The sequence below is a fragment of the Pinus tabuliformis genome, chromosome 3_2 (assembly GCF_031772625.1).
Source record: "Pinus tabuliformis cultivar Carrire ecotype Pingquan chromosome 3_2, CPIR1, whole genome shotgun sequence".
Taxonomy (NCBI): Eukaryota; Viridiplantae; Streptophyta; class Pinopsida; order Pinales; family Pinaceae; genus Pinus; species Pinus tabuliformis.
In genome coordinates, this window is record NC_142302.1 from 1,065,892,265 (window position 1) to 1,065,907,844 (window position 15,580).

Below are 15,580 nucleotides of genomic sequence, written 5' to 3' on the forward strand. Positions count from 1 at the left end.
ATGTTTGCTTCAGCATAGTATATATGATGTTATCCTAGAAATCAGTTTTCATTCATTAAATTTTCTATAGTTAATCTAGGTGGTCTGAAGGCATGGAAAGTATTAGCACAACGTAAATGCACAGTTCCAGCTTCTGTCTTCTTGCAAGATTGTATGTCATACATCTATTGATTTACTTAAATTTACTGTAAAATTTCCACTGTCTGCATGCATTTAACTATATAAATTAAATTCGTGAAGGCAAAGTCTTCACCTTTGTTAATTTCGAACTGGTATGCCAATTTGTTAATTTACCCTCTTAACTCAAAAAAAATTGTACCATATTACTTCACTAGATTAAAATATCCAAATGAATTGCATAAGCCTTGTCATGCATTTGATTTAAGACATGCACAATGAAATACACCTACTTTTTTTCATGCACCGGATTGTGAGTGTTCAATGGAAATACGTAGATGCTTCATCAATTTAGTTCTAAACGTGCAAGTATAACTACATGCACTACCTAATGCACATAATTAAAAAGCATTCAATATAATGCATAATTTTTTTGTTCCTCGGTTTCGATTAATATGATATGCATTGAATCTCTCATGCAAATCACCACAACGTGCATGCATTAATTTAAGATATTTCCCACAACATACATGCATTAATTTAATATATTACCTCTGTGTGCAAGGTTTCTGTCCCATAAATCTCAACCTGCTGCGACATGTATATTATTTGTCCCTTAATTTCACTGTCAAAGCAGGATTTTGAGAACCTGGCACCCTTTAAGAAGAATTTCTATGAGGAGGTAGAGGACATCACCTCTATGACTGAAGACGAGGTCAGGGAATATCACAACAGATGTGAAATTACAGTAGATGGCTGGGACGTTCCCAAGCTCATCAAAATTTTTCGTGACGCAGGTTTTCCAGGTATTATTAATATTTGTCTCTTCATCATAGTTCATTTTCCATCCATTCCCCCACCACCAAAAAAGGAATGCTTGGGTGAAATACTAACATCCATTCCCCAAAGAAATGATTTTATGTCTAACAATTTTTAAGAATTCCCCAAAGATTTTATCTAACAACAAAGATTTTGTCTAACAACTTTTTAAGACATAATAGAGATAGGGTTTAGAGTTTTGAGGAATTTGTGACTTCTGTAATTATACACATTCTCTCCCTTATCTCTTTTATCTTTTTTACTTGACATTATAACATTACATTCTCTTATATCTAACTTTTTTTAATTTAAATTTTTAAATATTACCACTCATTGTTTTAGGATATTTGAGAGTGGTTCGAACCTCATTGGACTTTAAGATATTTGACAGTGGTTTCAATCTCATTGGACTTGAAGAAAGTAGAATTTCATATCAATTTAGTGCCCTTAACAATTTTCAAGATTGTGGGTTTTCAGTATTGGGTGTTTTCATTGGATTTCTCAATGATGAATTTGCATGAGATCTATTGTTATTGTTAGGGTTTTATCATTATTATTATTATTTTTTTATATTTTTAGAAATGAGACCCTATGCTAGGAACTTCTATGTCCCAGTCCCCTCAAATTTCCTTGAGAATGGTTCGACATGCCCCTCCATATGTGTCTCTCTGCTCCTGCACTCCCATACTAAAAACTTGGTGGAAAATTGGTTACCAACACATTTCCTTGGGGCTATGCTATTGAAACTATGGAAGGTTGCCTCCCGTAACTTTAATCTAGCAATACATTTAGCCTCTAATTTTAGAGGTTTTGCAAGAACTTAGTATTTTTGGGACCTGGACTCCTTGAAGTGATTTTGATTATAAGCTTCATCCGCACTTCATCCCTGAATTTTTCAGTTGTGACTTAGTCTTGGCTTCTATTGTGCACCTTTTTCTTTGTGATGGGATTAAATTGTTCAAACTTCCTTGCACGTGGATTTTTTGTGTGTGAAGTTTTCCTGTTTGACTATTTCTGAGATTAATTTTTTACATCACAGCATCCAACTACTCTCTTTCTCTCCTGTCCAAGAGGAGAAAGTTTCAACCATCCTTGTTAGCTAAGCGTTTGTGCCGGAAGGTTAAATTATTCTTCTACTTTGCTCCAGTTTCCTCTCTAAATAATAGGCAATGATAGGATGGTAATCTAGATTAATTCTACCATGAATTCTAAGTAGGGATTTTCCTCAACACAAGTGTAAAGTTAGAGGACGTGTAACATTCCTTGGCTATGTGTTTGTCTTTGCTAAATTTAAATTGTAGCACATCACTACTTTCGTTCTAATTCCCACGTTCCTGAATTGCTATGAGAGATTGTTATTAAAGGTTGACATGATAAAAAGGGTAGTTGTAGTGCTTCTATGCTTTGACCTTGTATTATCCGGCAAGACTCTATTGCCCATCCCTTAGAAGGGACTGTTTTGCAAAATCTGTAGATACTCTATTCTATGATATTAATGTGCCAATTTCCTATTATTTGTAATATTTTTTTAAGATCCTTTCTCACTATGATTGTTTTCATATTTCAAAGCTTTTTAAGGATGTATTTATGATATGAACCAAGGGAATATAAGGGGTTAAATGTATATGATATGATTCCAAAGGGTAGTATTTATGGGGTTAAATGCCTATGTTATGTGTAAATAATTACGTAATATGGTTGGCTTAATAAGTAATGGGCCATATGTGCACTGTTTAAATAGGTATATAAAGAAATCATATAATCATTATTGAAGGCATGTGATTTGAATGTATAAATGTATTTGGTATTTGGAGGAGTTTCTCTTATTGTTATCTTAGTTAAAAGTACCCCTCACATGTTAACATGTGTGTATTGATGATTGATGATTCCTTGAATGCTATGTTGAATTTTACATGAATGCAGGATAATTTAGAAATTTGTCTTTTGGCCTTTTTGAATTGGACTTGGTTGCCTTATATTTTATGATTTCTATCCAACCTAAAAATTTGAAATGTGTAAAATAGGATCGTTGAGCAACAGTCAAAGGTCAGGCCTTTCTATATCTATTTTGGGTGTCAGATTTTACTGATTATCAAAATTGTGGTTTTAAGACATTTCTTGAATGTAAGAAAAATTATTCTAATTTTGAATTGCAGGTATTTTTTTTTGTCAGAGTATGTTCTTGAAGAGCTTGTAAAGGTAGGATTTATGGAGCCAACACCTATTCAAGCTCAAGGATGGCATATGGCTTTGAAAGGGCGGGATTTAATTGGTATTGCTGAGACAGGCTCTGGGAAGACACTGACATATCTTTTACCTACTATTGTTCATGTTAATGCTCAACCTTATTTAGGTTTGTTGTTGTGTCCTTTAGATTTAAGATGTCTAGAGCCTTATCTCCTCCTTGGCCCTTTTACTGTGATGTAATTTTTTTTTAAAGTATGATCTCTTGATGGGAGGGAAATGTCTTTTTCCTCCATACCTACCATACATGGCTACATATTAAATGTTGTCACATGTTGTCATATATCAGCTCTAGGAGATGGGCCTATTATCTTGGTGTTAGCACCTACACGTGAGCTTGCTATCCAGATCTAGCAAGAGGCAGCTAAATTTGGGGCATCGTCAAAAATCAAGAATACGTGTATATATGGAGGTGCTCCCAAAGGTCCACAAGTACGAGATCTTTTGAAAGGTAGGTTACTTTGTAGCATCACTCTAAGCCTTTTATGTATTCGTAGATCTCGATCGTTTATGTTTTATTGTTTCATTGCCTTCACTATTTATATGTTCTCAAACCTTTGGATGTCACTCTGAATTGCTAATTTTATTCTTCCCTTGTTTGGATTTAGGGGTTGAGATTGTCATTGCAACTCCGGGTTGGTTAATCGATATGTTGGAGTCACAAAATACAAACTTGTGAAGAGTGACATATATTGTGTTAGAAGAAGCTGATCATATGCTAGACATGGGTTTTGAACCACAGATAAAAAAAATTGTTTCTCAAGTATGTATCGTTGCCATTTAATATATACTATAGGCTTAGTTACACAGGATAAATTGCACACTCGTAAACTTTTCAATATGACCTGTTTTGTGGCTTTAATATTGATTTCCATTACTTATTGACTCAGATATCAAAGTTGTTTTCATTAGTAGTTAAGAATGCATTATAAAAGACCATAAAAAGCTGATTTTTTTTTTTGGATTATATTTTGTTTCTTTCGTTGTTATTATTATTATTTTTTTTTCTCTGGTGTTCTCAATTTTGTCCTTTCCCTACTAAGGAAGAAGGTTGGTATTGAAACCTGAATTGTGTTGAATATTTATTTTGGGAGTAGCAATGTCTCATTTTGATTTTGATTATTCACAGTAGAATTCATTAATACAAGTAGTGTCTAGAAATGTAAGTTCACGTCCATGGTTTCGAGACAATTGTAACTTTGAACAACACACACACGCACATGTATGTATGGAATTTATATCGATGCCTTAATGAAAAAGACCTTGTTGGTGATGGTAGTGAATTATTAGTTACTTAGAACATTTCCCTGGGGTATGGACCAACTTTTGCGGATCTTTCTGTAATCCATGTTTATTTGCTGGAAAATGTTTAATTAACCTATCTTCCTACACTATTTCTCCCCTTTGACATCAGAGCTATTTGGTGTCTGTTGTAACCAATTTTGAATCTTCCCTGGTATGCAGATTCGGCCAGATCGGCAGACATTATACTGGAGTGCAACTTGGCCAAAGGAAGTCGAGCTTCTTGCTAGGCAATCTCTGCATAATCCATACAAGGTGGTTTCTTTTCTACAAGTCTGCATGTAATAAAACCGAGCTCTGCTTTCCTTGGATGGCAAGTGATGGTCTCTGTTATGTTTGCAACTTTATTATTACTAGAGTCTATTGAAGGTTTTCCAATTTCTGCTAAAGCTGTATGAATTTTTATGTCTTTCTAGGTAATAATTGGCTCACAAGAACTCAAGGCAAACCATGCTATTGAGCAAATTGTGGAGATGGTTTCTGAACATGAGAAGTATACAAGGTGCAGTTTATCCTTCATAGGTGTAGTTTATAGTATATACTGACTATTGTTTTGCTTTTTAGCTATGCAAATGCACCCATGAATTAAGATATTTCTCTTTCAGGTTAATTCATCTCTTAGAGGAGATCATGGATGGTTGTTGCTTGCTTATATTTTTGGAAGCTAAAAAAGGCTGTGACCAAGTTACTAGGAAACTTCGTATGGATGGATGGCCAGCACTATCAATTCATGGAGATAAAAGCCAAGCTGAGAGAGACTGGGTCTTATCAGAATTTAAGGCTGGAAAGAGCCCTATTATGACTGCTACCAGTGTTGCTGCACGAGGCTTGGGTATGTAGAAATTTATGTATTAAAGAATCAAAAGTTCACTTTTTGTACACCAGAATGTTTACAAGGTTGTTTTTTATTAACTATTCACAGTTCATCTCTTTATTTTTTAGAATAGAGGAGGTTGATTATAGGATCAGCTATGTAGATTCCGAACTTCTTGCCTTTAGCTCCAGGAGCTGAATTGACATGTTATTGGGGATTAGAACTGAAATTATTTGATATTTTCAGTGGGCTGATCGTTACAAGTTGGGTGGAGGGGTGTAGAAATAATGCATTGATTGAAATTTAGGGGGTTGATTTTTTCAAGTTGGGGATTCTGGGCTACTAGTGGTTATTCTAAAGCATGGATTGTAGCTTGGCGGTAGTTGAATACAACTCCTATGTTTGAAGGCAGGGAACCTCATTGCCGCCACCATTGCTCTGGTCCAAATTTATGGAGCTGGCTTTCTAGTGCAACCTGATTGGCTTTTGCAGCATGTGACCTTTCTCCCGTATGTGGCAGATTTTGCTGTAGAGTACTCTCAGATGGCAAGCCTTTCTTGGACTGTGTAATAGGAATTGCATTATTGAAGCATGGTTTCTTATTTCATGGTTAATGTTCTATGCTTTTGTCTTGCATATGGACATTTCATTAGGGCCATACCTATATCACCCATTTGGATCTACTTGGGAAACATAGAAAGCCAATACTGTTAAATCAGGCCTGTAGTTTGAGAGTTCATTTATGCATCAGGTATATTCTTATGTTGGGTGCAGGGATAAATATACTACATCTATTGCCAAATATAACATTTTTCTTCTTAGTAATAGAGGAGAGATGACCTATTTTTCATCTGGTGATCGTTATTGGTGCTTATTTTACTTACAAGATAGAGATGCTTGTAGTCCTCTCTTATTCTATATATGCATGTATCAGCCATTCACATTGATTATTTTTGGGCATCAATTATATCCATGTAATTCTTTTCTTCCTCCTGGCATAATGTTTTGGGTATGAATTGTGTTGGCATTATGGCACATGGTTGGAGCTATGGCACAGGTGTTGTCCTTGATGGCAACTCTCTTTGGTAACATATCTCAGTTCAGGCTTTTAGAATGAAGGAAAAGACATATACGCAGGTTCATCTAGGCGAAGTCGCGTATACACACGGGTTAGACGTTTCAAAGGCGCGTGTGCGTATACACACACTTTCATGCAAGGAAAAGCGCGTATATGTTGGAGAACTTACCTTTGGTCCATGGTAGTTAGTCCTTGGTACTTGAACCTATGATTTTGGACCATGGTACCTTGTCAGACATGTTGATCCCAAGTATTGGGTCCGTGGTATTGGTTTATTATGGTTTTGGACCATGGTATTGTGGAAGGCCTAAAACTATAAAAGAGGAAGGAGATCATGTGGCAAGGGTGATCTGAATGATTTTTGAATATCTGATAAAGTGCTAGATCTGGAATACTGGTAATTGGGTTATGGTGCAGATCTGGATCTGAATGAAGGAGAAACCTTAGTGCAAAGAGAAGGATAAGTTCTATTGACGGGTCATAATCTCTAGGTTTGAACGATAATATCTTTGAATGATTTTGATCTATTATATATGGCACATGTGTGATCTATAAATCTAATAATCTGGGTTAATCAGTGTCTGAATATTTGAAAAAGTGAATTATCTTTTGTAGATCTGTACGCAGGTTCAGTTCAACTAAGGCGCGTATATACGTAGGTTTAGTGAAGGAAAACAATGTATACGCAGGTTGTTCCATACGCATAAGCGTATGCACGCAGGTTTCAGGCTGTTAAAGTAGCGTATGTTTTTTGAGTTGTGACCTTGTTGCTTATGTTTATTGCTGCAGTGTTCTAGGTTCATATTTGGTGTGTGGTTACTGTTACTGTGATCTGGATACAGTCATCAGAGAAGTTTTTATTTTGATTCAGTTTTGATTGGTGAAAAAATGATTGGGTGATGCAGAAATTCTTGATGCTTGATTGATGTTACTTGTAGATCCAGTCTGAAAATTTTATGAAACGTGGTCCCTGAAAGAAAGTGAAGGTTGTAGCCTTCTGTAGGCCAGCACCTACGTACTAGTATCTTGGCTAGTGCAAGAGCAAAGGAGGTTGTAGCTCCCTTCCAGGAGAAGCTGGATAACGATAGAGGGTTGTAGCTCTCTGCAGGTTGCAGCCTGCGTACTGGTAAAGGACTGCACCAGTACAATTGTAAAAAGAAGTTTCTAATTAAAGAGAAGAAAGAGACGAATTGCAGCAGGTGGTTTTCACCCACATTGGGTTTCCACCTTATATCTTGTGTTCCTATGTGCAATTGTCTTTCTGCTCTGTTTTACTGTTTCTGGTTACTGGTTATTTTCTTCTGAATCACAGATTAACAATCAACATCAGAAAGAGAAAGTAAATTAAAAGTTTGCATTATATACGCGGGTTTCCTTCTGCATAATTGCGTATATACACAGGTTTAATTAACAGAAGTAGTGTATATCATTTGATTTTGAAAAAGGAATATTTAACTTAATAATATTGATTCACCCCCCCTCTCAGTATTATTTCCAACAAACTGTAATTTACAATCTTGTACAAATAAGATCGAGTTCTTGAATTGCATTAATCAGTCATGTGTACTTGTACAAATAAGATGATATGCTTAGGCCCTCTTATTATATTTTGATTACAAGTCCAGTTTGATCTTTTGACACATTCTCTGTTCCATCAGACAATATCGATTTTATGTATTGTTTTAAAATTTCATATCATTAATCATCTCATTTTTTCCACCTATCAGGCCGTCAAATGATAGAGCATACAAAGAGGCTAGTTGAAGAAAGGTTCACAATAGTTGGTGGTTACCAATACAATGCTGAGGTAGGGTATTATTTAGCAACTAAAGGCATTTGTAACCTTTGAACTAGATCAGTAATGACAGGAAGTACACTTGTTGTATTGGTGATAGTCCAAGTTCTTGAAATCATAATGGGTGATCTGATCCTAACCAAGATTTCTACTATAAAGCTTGATATTATATTTTTATATTTGAATCTAGGTTGTATATGGAGATACAGATTCAATTATGATACAGTTTGGTGTACCAAATATAGAAGAGACCATGACGCTAGGGAGGGAAGCCTCAGATTATATTAGTGGTACATTTACAAAGGTACAGTGTCAAGAATTTTAAATATCTGTGAAGCCTCTAGAGTTGTTCATGATGTTTTTGTAGGGATGAATGTTTTAATATCACCTTTCGTTTTAAAACTAATCTTCTTTTGACATTCCACTTCCATGAGATCTTTGTAAATATGCACAGGACAAGATGATTAGTTATGCTTTTTTTGTGGCTTATCTGCATCTGTTTGGTGCATCTTTGGCATCTAATCAGTGCGTTATTTAACATATGCTTTTATTCAGCCTATTAAACTAGAATTTGAAAAAATATACTACCCATACTTGTTGATCAGCAAGAAAAGATATGCTGGGTTGTTGTGGACAAAGCCAAATGCTTATGACAAAATGGATAATAAAGGTGACAAACCTGATCTTTTTGTTTCAAAGACAGGCCTTAGTGTTTGTGAAGGCTCAAAATGCTCTTAGAAATATAATTTATTTGATGCCTCCTTAATTATTAAATATTCCTGATCTTTTAAATATTCCATATCAACAGGCATTGAAACAGTGCGAAGGGACAATTGCCTGCTGGTGAAGAACTCGGTTACAGAGTTCCTTCACAAAATACTCATTGATCATGACATCCCTGGTGCAGTGCAGTATGTCAAGAACACTATTTCTAACTTGTTAATGAACAGAATGGATTTGTCACTTTTGGTGATAACTAAGGTGAGAACAATGAATCCTTCTGCATGTTTATGACCAAATTTGTTTGACCATTTGTTAATTTTGAAATGGAGAAAATATGATGGGGGAAGAGGAGATTTACATTGCAAGCAAGTCACTTATTACATATTCGTGGTTGCAAGTGTTAGAAGTATATACTATATACCTACTTCCGGACATTTCACATGTTTTTACAACTTTTAACTTTACTTAAATTCTCATAAAATCGTGAATTTTTCAAATATCTCTTTAACTTATCTGCATCCATTTAGATTATTATTCTTTTGATATACATGTAATTACATTTGGCTTTGGAAAATGAACCTAATTTACATTGTATTCCATTTTCTTCGTTATATATATATATATATGAATTTGAGATCTTCGTTTTTACAGATTTGAAAGGCTGTCAAAGAGGTCATGACTGCTTAGGTACAGAAGGTGTGCTTTGAGTAAGCCTGGGATGCTTTGTATACAATTTTAAATTTTATATGCCTTACAAGTTGTTTGGCTTTTAAACACGTTGGATATCGGATTCTAATTTCTTGTCATGAGCTTTTTAAGTTTGAAGTGGCATTATGTCTTTAACAAAAGGTAAATCTAGATTAGTATCAAGGTCTGAATTTTCATGCAAAACTAACCACCCATTGGTTACAAACCAGATTATTTCTGGGGGCTTTAACATGCAAGTGGCCTTTGAAATTTTCAAATGCATAACCATGGCAACATAACTTACATAAAATCATATCCGCGTATCGATGCCATTTGACTATAAGTGGCACATGCATCTCGAGCACTTTGTGCGATGTCAAGCATGTTATTTCCCCCAACAATATTGGACCATAGCGATAGGCCTCAGGAGTCTAAACTGTTTACCTTAACATCACCTCAGATATTTTATTTCGCTATGTTTCTTACCACAATTGGAACTACGAAGTTGGATGAATGTTGTGAATCGTGGCATTCAAGATGGTGGCCCTTGAAGAGCCTTATGTGGATTGCTCTGATGGTGATCCCCTTTTTTATTCCATCTTCTTTTATTCAATTGTATGGTGATTTTACTTAAAATGATTCTCAGCAATCTATTTTAATACCAAATCTAGTTCAAATTACCAATTTTTACTCTGTTTCTACTTAAATTAGACAGGTTTCATGACTTTGTGGCAAATTGAAATTAGACATCAAAATTGTCCAAACACAGACTTCATAAAATGACATATCATAAACTAACGTCTTTGTAACTATTGATGCAGGTGAAGTTGCTAGATTTGGTGCCAGGTATGCTTCGCTTCTTTCACGTTTTTTGGATACAATGTGCCTTTTAAGTACACAAACAATATGCTTGGATAAATTAACTTCTGGAGAATAAATTTTACATTTGTTGATTTGTAGAAAACAATTGATGACAAATCCAGGGGTGGGGGTTGGTGATACTTTCATGCAATGTTTCACTAGTTTAGTGATATCTAACAGATCCCCCGTACAACAATCACCTACGTCATCAAAATGTCTCCCTACATTCTGTACTTGGAAGGGATTCAGTCAATATTTACTGCTAGCAATGGGAGGAAGAAGTGTCAAGGGAGGCTCTTATACAATTGAAGAGAATCAAAACATGACAATATATAATATATCTGCATTTTTAATCTCATGCTGAGAAAAATTGATTACTGTTTAGCTGCGGTAGAAACAGATGTTTGCAGGTCATATCCTTTATCAAGGCTATTAGCATATTCTTAAGGGCATTGTTGTTTGCCTGTGCTAACAATCTCTTTGTTGAGTCAGGGTCTGACAAAGACTGGAGATGACTATGCAGTCAAGGCAACACACGTGGAACTAGCTGAGCGCATGCGGAAGGTAAATACTGGAAATAACTTCTCAGAACAAGTATAATGAATGGTGCAATGCCTTCCGATTCCATTTAAATCCTATCTCTCTATTTTTATTACTGCAATGCATCTAAAGACTCTTGTAATATTTTGCTTTTTATTGACAATGAGTCCATTGTTGGATTTTTTAAATTGATGTCGTGTTTTAAAGCCAAGTTGCCCTTGGTTTACAGAGGGATTCTGCAACTACTCCAACTGTGGGTGATTGTGTTCCATATGTCATAATAAAGGCTGCAAAAGGTGCCAAGGTAATAATTAACCCCTTTTGTGCTCAGCAAAAGTCTCGATATTGCACTAAAAAATGGTTATTTTAATTATTTTGTTGTGTTTTAAAGCCAAGTTGCCCCTAGTTTACAGAGGGATGCTGCAACTGCTCCAACTGTGGGTGATCGTGTTCCATATGTCATCATAAAGGCTGCAAAAGGTGCCAAGGTAATAATTAACCCCTTCTGTGCTCATCAGAAGTCTCGATATTGCACTAAAAAATGGTTATTTTAATTATTTTGTTGTGTTTTAGAGCCAAGTTGCCCCTAATTTATAGAGGGATGCTGCAACTGCTCCAACTATGGATTATCATGTTCCATATGTCATCATAAAGGCTACAAAAGGTGCCAAGGTAATAATTAACCCCTTCTATTCTCAGCATAAGTCTCGATATTGCACTAAAAAATGGTTATTTTAATTATTTTGTTATGTTTTATTTGGAGACATAATTTAGAGAGGGATTATGGATATAATGACTAATGTGTTTACTTGGGCTCAGGCATATGAGAAATCTGAGGATCCAATTTACGTACTGGAGAATAACATCCCTATTGATCCACAATATTATCTGGAGAATCAACTAAGCAAGGTGAAAGACCAAAGCATCATCACTTGCAGTTTATGCTCTTTTTGAAAATTTCACCAGTGTTTCAAATATATCTTGATAGATAGTAATTCTTTCCAGCTAAGTGTTTTTTATTAATGCCTGTTTTTTCTCTGTAGCCATTGTTGAGAATATTTGAGCCCATTTTGAAGAATGTAAGCAAGGGGCTTCTTCATGGTAGTCACACACAAGTAGTTTCCATATCAACTCCTTCAAATAGTGGAATTATGAAATTTGCCAAGAAACAACTCAGTTGTATTGGTTGTAAAACACCTATCAGGTATTTAGTTAATACAAGTAGAGAGTGTCCTGCATGTGGTTTCCTTGCATATAGTAGTGCATAATTGAGAGTAACTATTATTTCAGTTTGGCGCTTTAGAAAGCTACTAGGGTTCATTTGTTTGATGTGGAAAAATCTATGAAGTTGCATGATTCCATGCCTTCTCTCCTTGTAAGAAACAGTCTAGCTTTCTTATAATAAGAATGTCTGGTTAGGTTGCTTCATACTGGAATTCATGATGTTACCTGATTTCATGTTTCCATTGCAGCAAAGAAGATCAGACACTTTGTTCACATTGCAAAGGAAGAGAAGTAGAATTGTATCAGAAAACAATTGCAAATGGTAAGCTGGTATTCTAATACCATACTCTTTATTTGGAGAATTTAAAGTAGGCCTTGTGTCTATTGTTCTCACCTAGATTTTCTATCATATGACACTAATATTTGATCAATGTCAGTGAGGGAATTAGAAATTCTCTTTGTTAAATTATGGACACAATGTCAGCGGTGCCAAGGCTCTCTGCACCAAGATGTTCTTTGCACAAGGTTTTTGAATGCTATATCTCAAGTATTACATTTTCATAACATGATTTAAATTTACATTATGGATGTATTTTGTAACATTTGTGTGATCATGTATTTGCTTTTAATTAATAGGATGTTTTTTATTTTTATTTTTACAATTACTATCTCTTTTATAATTACATTGATGCCCTATCCTTATTGCAGTCATGACTACCCAATATTTTATCATAGGAAGAAAGCTTAGAAAGACCTAACTGAAGCAGAGGTGCAACTAGAGCGCTGGCAGTTTTGAGGATGCTGCCTGTGTAGCTTGTAATTTTGTGTATTATCGAATATTTTTGTTTTCCTAAATTTTCTCTGGTGTATGTTTCTCTGATTTAATGGACCAGGGAATTTATTTGGTCCCTGAATTAGGATGAGCATGGTTTATTTATAGTACAGTAATAGTCAAGTCCTTGTTATTTAATGTTAACGAGCTCGATATATCTTTTCTCCTTGCAAATGAGATGGAGAAAAAGTCAAAATGGATACATACTTCCCAAGGCACACCCTATAAATGAAATGTGCACGCATATCCCAAATTTTAGGAGAGCACACACTATAAAACATAGATCTGCAGGCTTACATATATATATCCAGACATGCATATAGTTGAATGGATGGATGGATGGATAGGTAGATAGAGATGGGTACACAGATAGATTGGCAGGAGAAAATCCGAGACAATAGTTTGAGCAGGTTTATTTTTTTTAAATAATTTTTGGCATGAGCAAATCCAAGACAATAGTTTGAGCAGATTTTTTTTTTTTAATATTTATTTTATTATCTCCGGAGAGACAATAGTTTGAATTATGGACATTTATTTTTTTTAAATAATTTTTTATACTGTCTCTAGAGAGACAATATTTTGAATTATGGACATTTATTTTTTTTTTAATAATTTTTTATATTGTCTCTAGAGAGACAATAGTTTGAATTATGGGCATTTATTTTTTTTTTAAATAATTTTTTTATTGTCTCTAGAGAGACAATAGTTTGAATTATGAACATTTAATCTTTTAAAATAATTTTTTATATTGTCTCTAGAGAGACAATAGTTTGAATTATGGAATTGTCTCTAAAAAGACAAAAATGTAATTGTCTCTAAAGAGACACAAATGAAATTGTCTCTAGAGAGACAAATCAAATTGTCTTTATAGAGACAATAATAATATGTGTTCTATATTGTCTTTATAGAGACAAATTTTTGAGACACCCGCTTAGAGACAATATTTAAGACAATACACAAGTTTCATTTTGTCTTAAGTTAAGACAATTGACTCAAATATTGTCTTAAATATTGTCTTAAAACCCCCTACATGTAGTAGTGTAAGTCGAAGGAGAAAATCTTTAACTATTTGTATGCAAAATGCTATGATATAAATCTATAGAGGATGCTACATAAATAAACATCCTCCTTCCTTCTTAATAAAATGTGAATGGCGGAGTGTCGAAGTCGTCACATAGTTACCTATCTTTTTTATTATGGAAGGACCACAGTTTGGATTTCTAAAGAATATACATATGCATAATAGACGCAGTAAAGGCGACCTTCCAAATAATGTGGGATGGAGAAATTTTAAAATTTGGAACGAATTACAAAGCAAAATTAAAAATAAAAAAAAAATATTCTAAATTACAAAACAACAATTATGGCGTAAACATAAATGAATATATTTATTTGGTTAGTCGATTCCTTGTTATATGGTAAAAATATTTAACTTTGACTCTCAAAGCCATAAAAAGAAATATTTGTATATCTATGTTAAGTAGCATAATTTTATATCAGTTTTAATGAGATAAATTAATTTATATTCTAATAAGTATTTTGATATATGATTTAAATAAGTAGTTTGAATCTTTCCCTGTGGCTTTTTTGATGGGGCATCACAAAACAACAGGGCTGGCGCAGGCTTGTGCATTCACATAACTCCGGAACATTCTTTAAAAGCTTCTGTTGGGTTGGGTTATGGAACAAACAACTTTGCCGAACTATCGGCCCTACGTTACCTTTTATGTTGGCTTCATCACCGAAATATCATTTCTGTACAGATTTTTGGGGATTCACTCAACATCATAAACTGGGTCAATGAAACTGCTACTTGTCAAAATCAGACTTTGAAGACAATTCTTGAAGAAATTTTTTATTTGAAGTCACTTTTTAACAGGTTTACTATATGTCATATCTACAGGGACAGGAATGAAGAAGCAGACCAGCTATCTAAGGCTGGTCTTCAACAGGATCCGGGCAGCTGGGCGATAGAAGAGACCAGAGAGGGGCAGTCTAACTGATCAGATCAGCCTCCTTATGCTCAACTTTTTTGACCACAGCAGTTTTTTTCCGTTTTTGAAAGCTAATTATTCAGAGTTTCTACTACAGTTTTGGTTTTTTGTATATATTATCTCACTCTAGTCTTCATATCCGGCTCTTAGAATACAGTTTTACAGACTCTATATATTTTTTGTTATATTTACTATCGGTTACAGACTTTCTTTCTAGTTTGGTTGGGGTCGGTTTTCCTTTGTCGAAGGAGGCCCCAGGTATCTTCATGTAATGATATTGAACTTTCGTCTTTACATCCTCCCGTGAGGAAGCCTTTATATGGTTGTTTAACAGCAGTACAGCTCCCTGAGGGTTGAGCAGTAAGTATACGTTTGTGCTGACAGCTAGGCTCTTGAACATATTGTACAAAAATTTTTATGGTCTCTTAATAAAAAGTTATGCTTTTTTCCCTGGAAAAAAGTAGTTTGAATCTTCACGTTAATTAATATATTTCAATATGAACTTCATATGTATGTATACATCCATGTTAATTGAGTTTATCTTGAATGG

General features: G+C 34.6%; 1 pseudogene; it reads left to right on the plus strand.

Moving 5' to 3' along the window:
* The first annotated feature begins 715 nt into the window (after nucleotides 1-715).
* On the plus strand, nucleotides 716-15,039 carry LOC149184322 (DEAD-box ATP-dependent RNA helicase 20-like; annotated as a pseudogene).
* The last annotated feature ends 541 nt before the right edge of the window (nucleotides 15,040-15,580 follow it).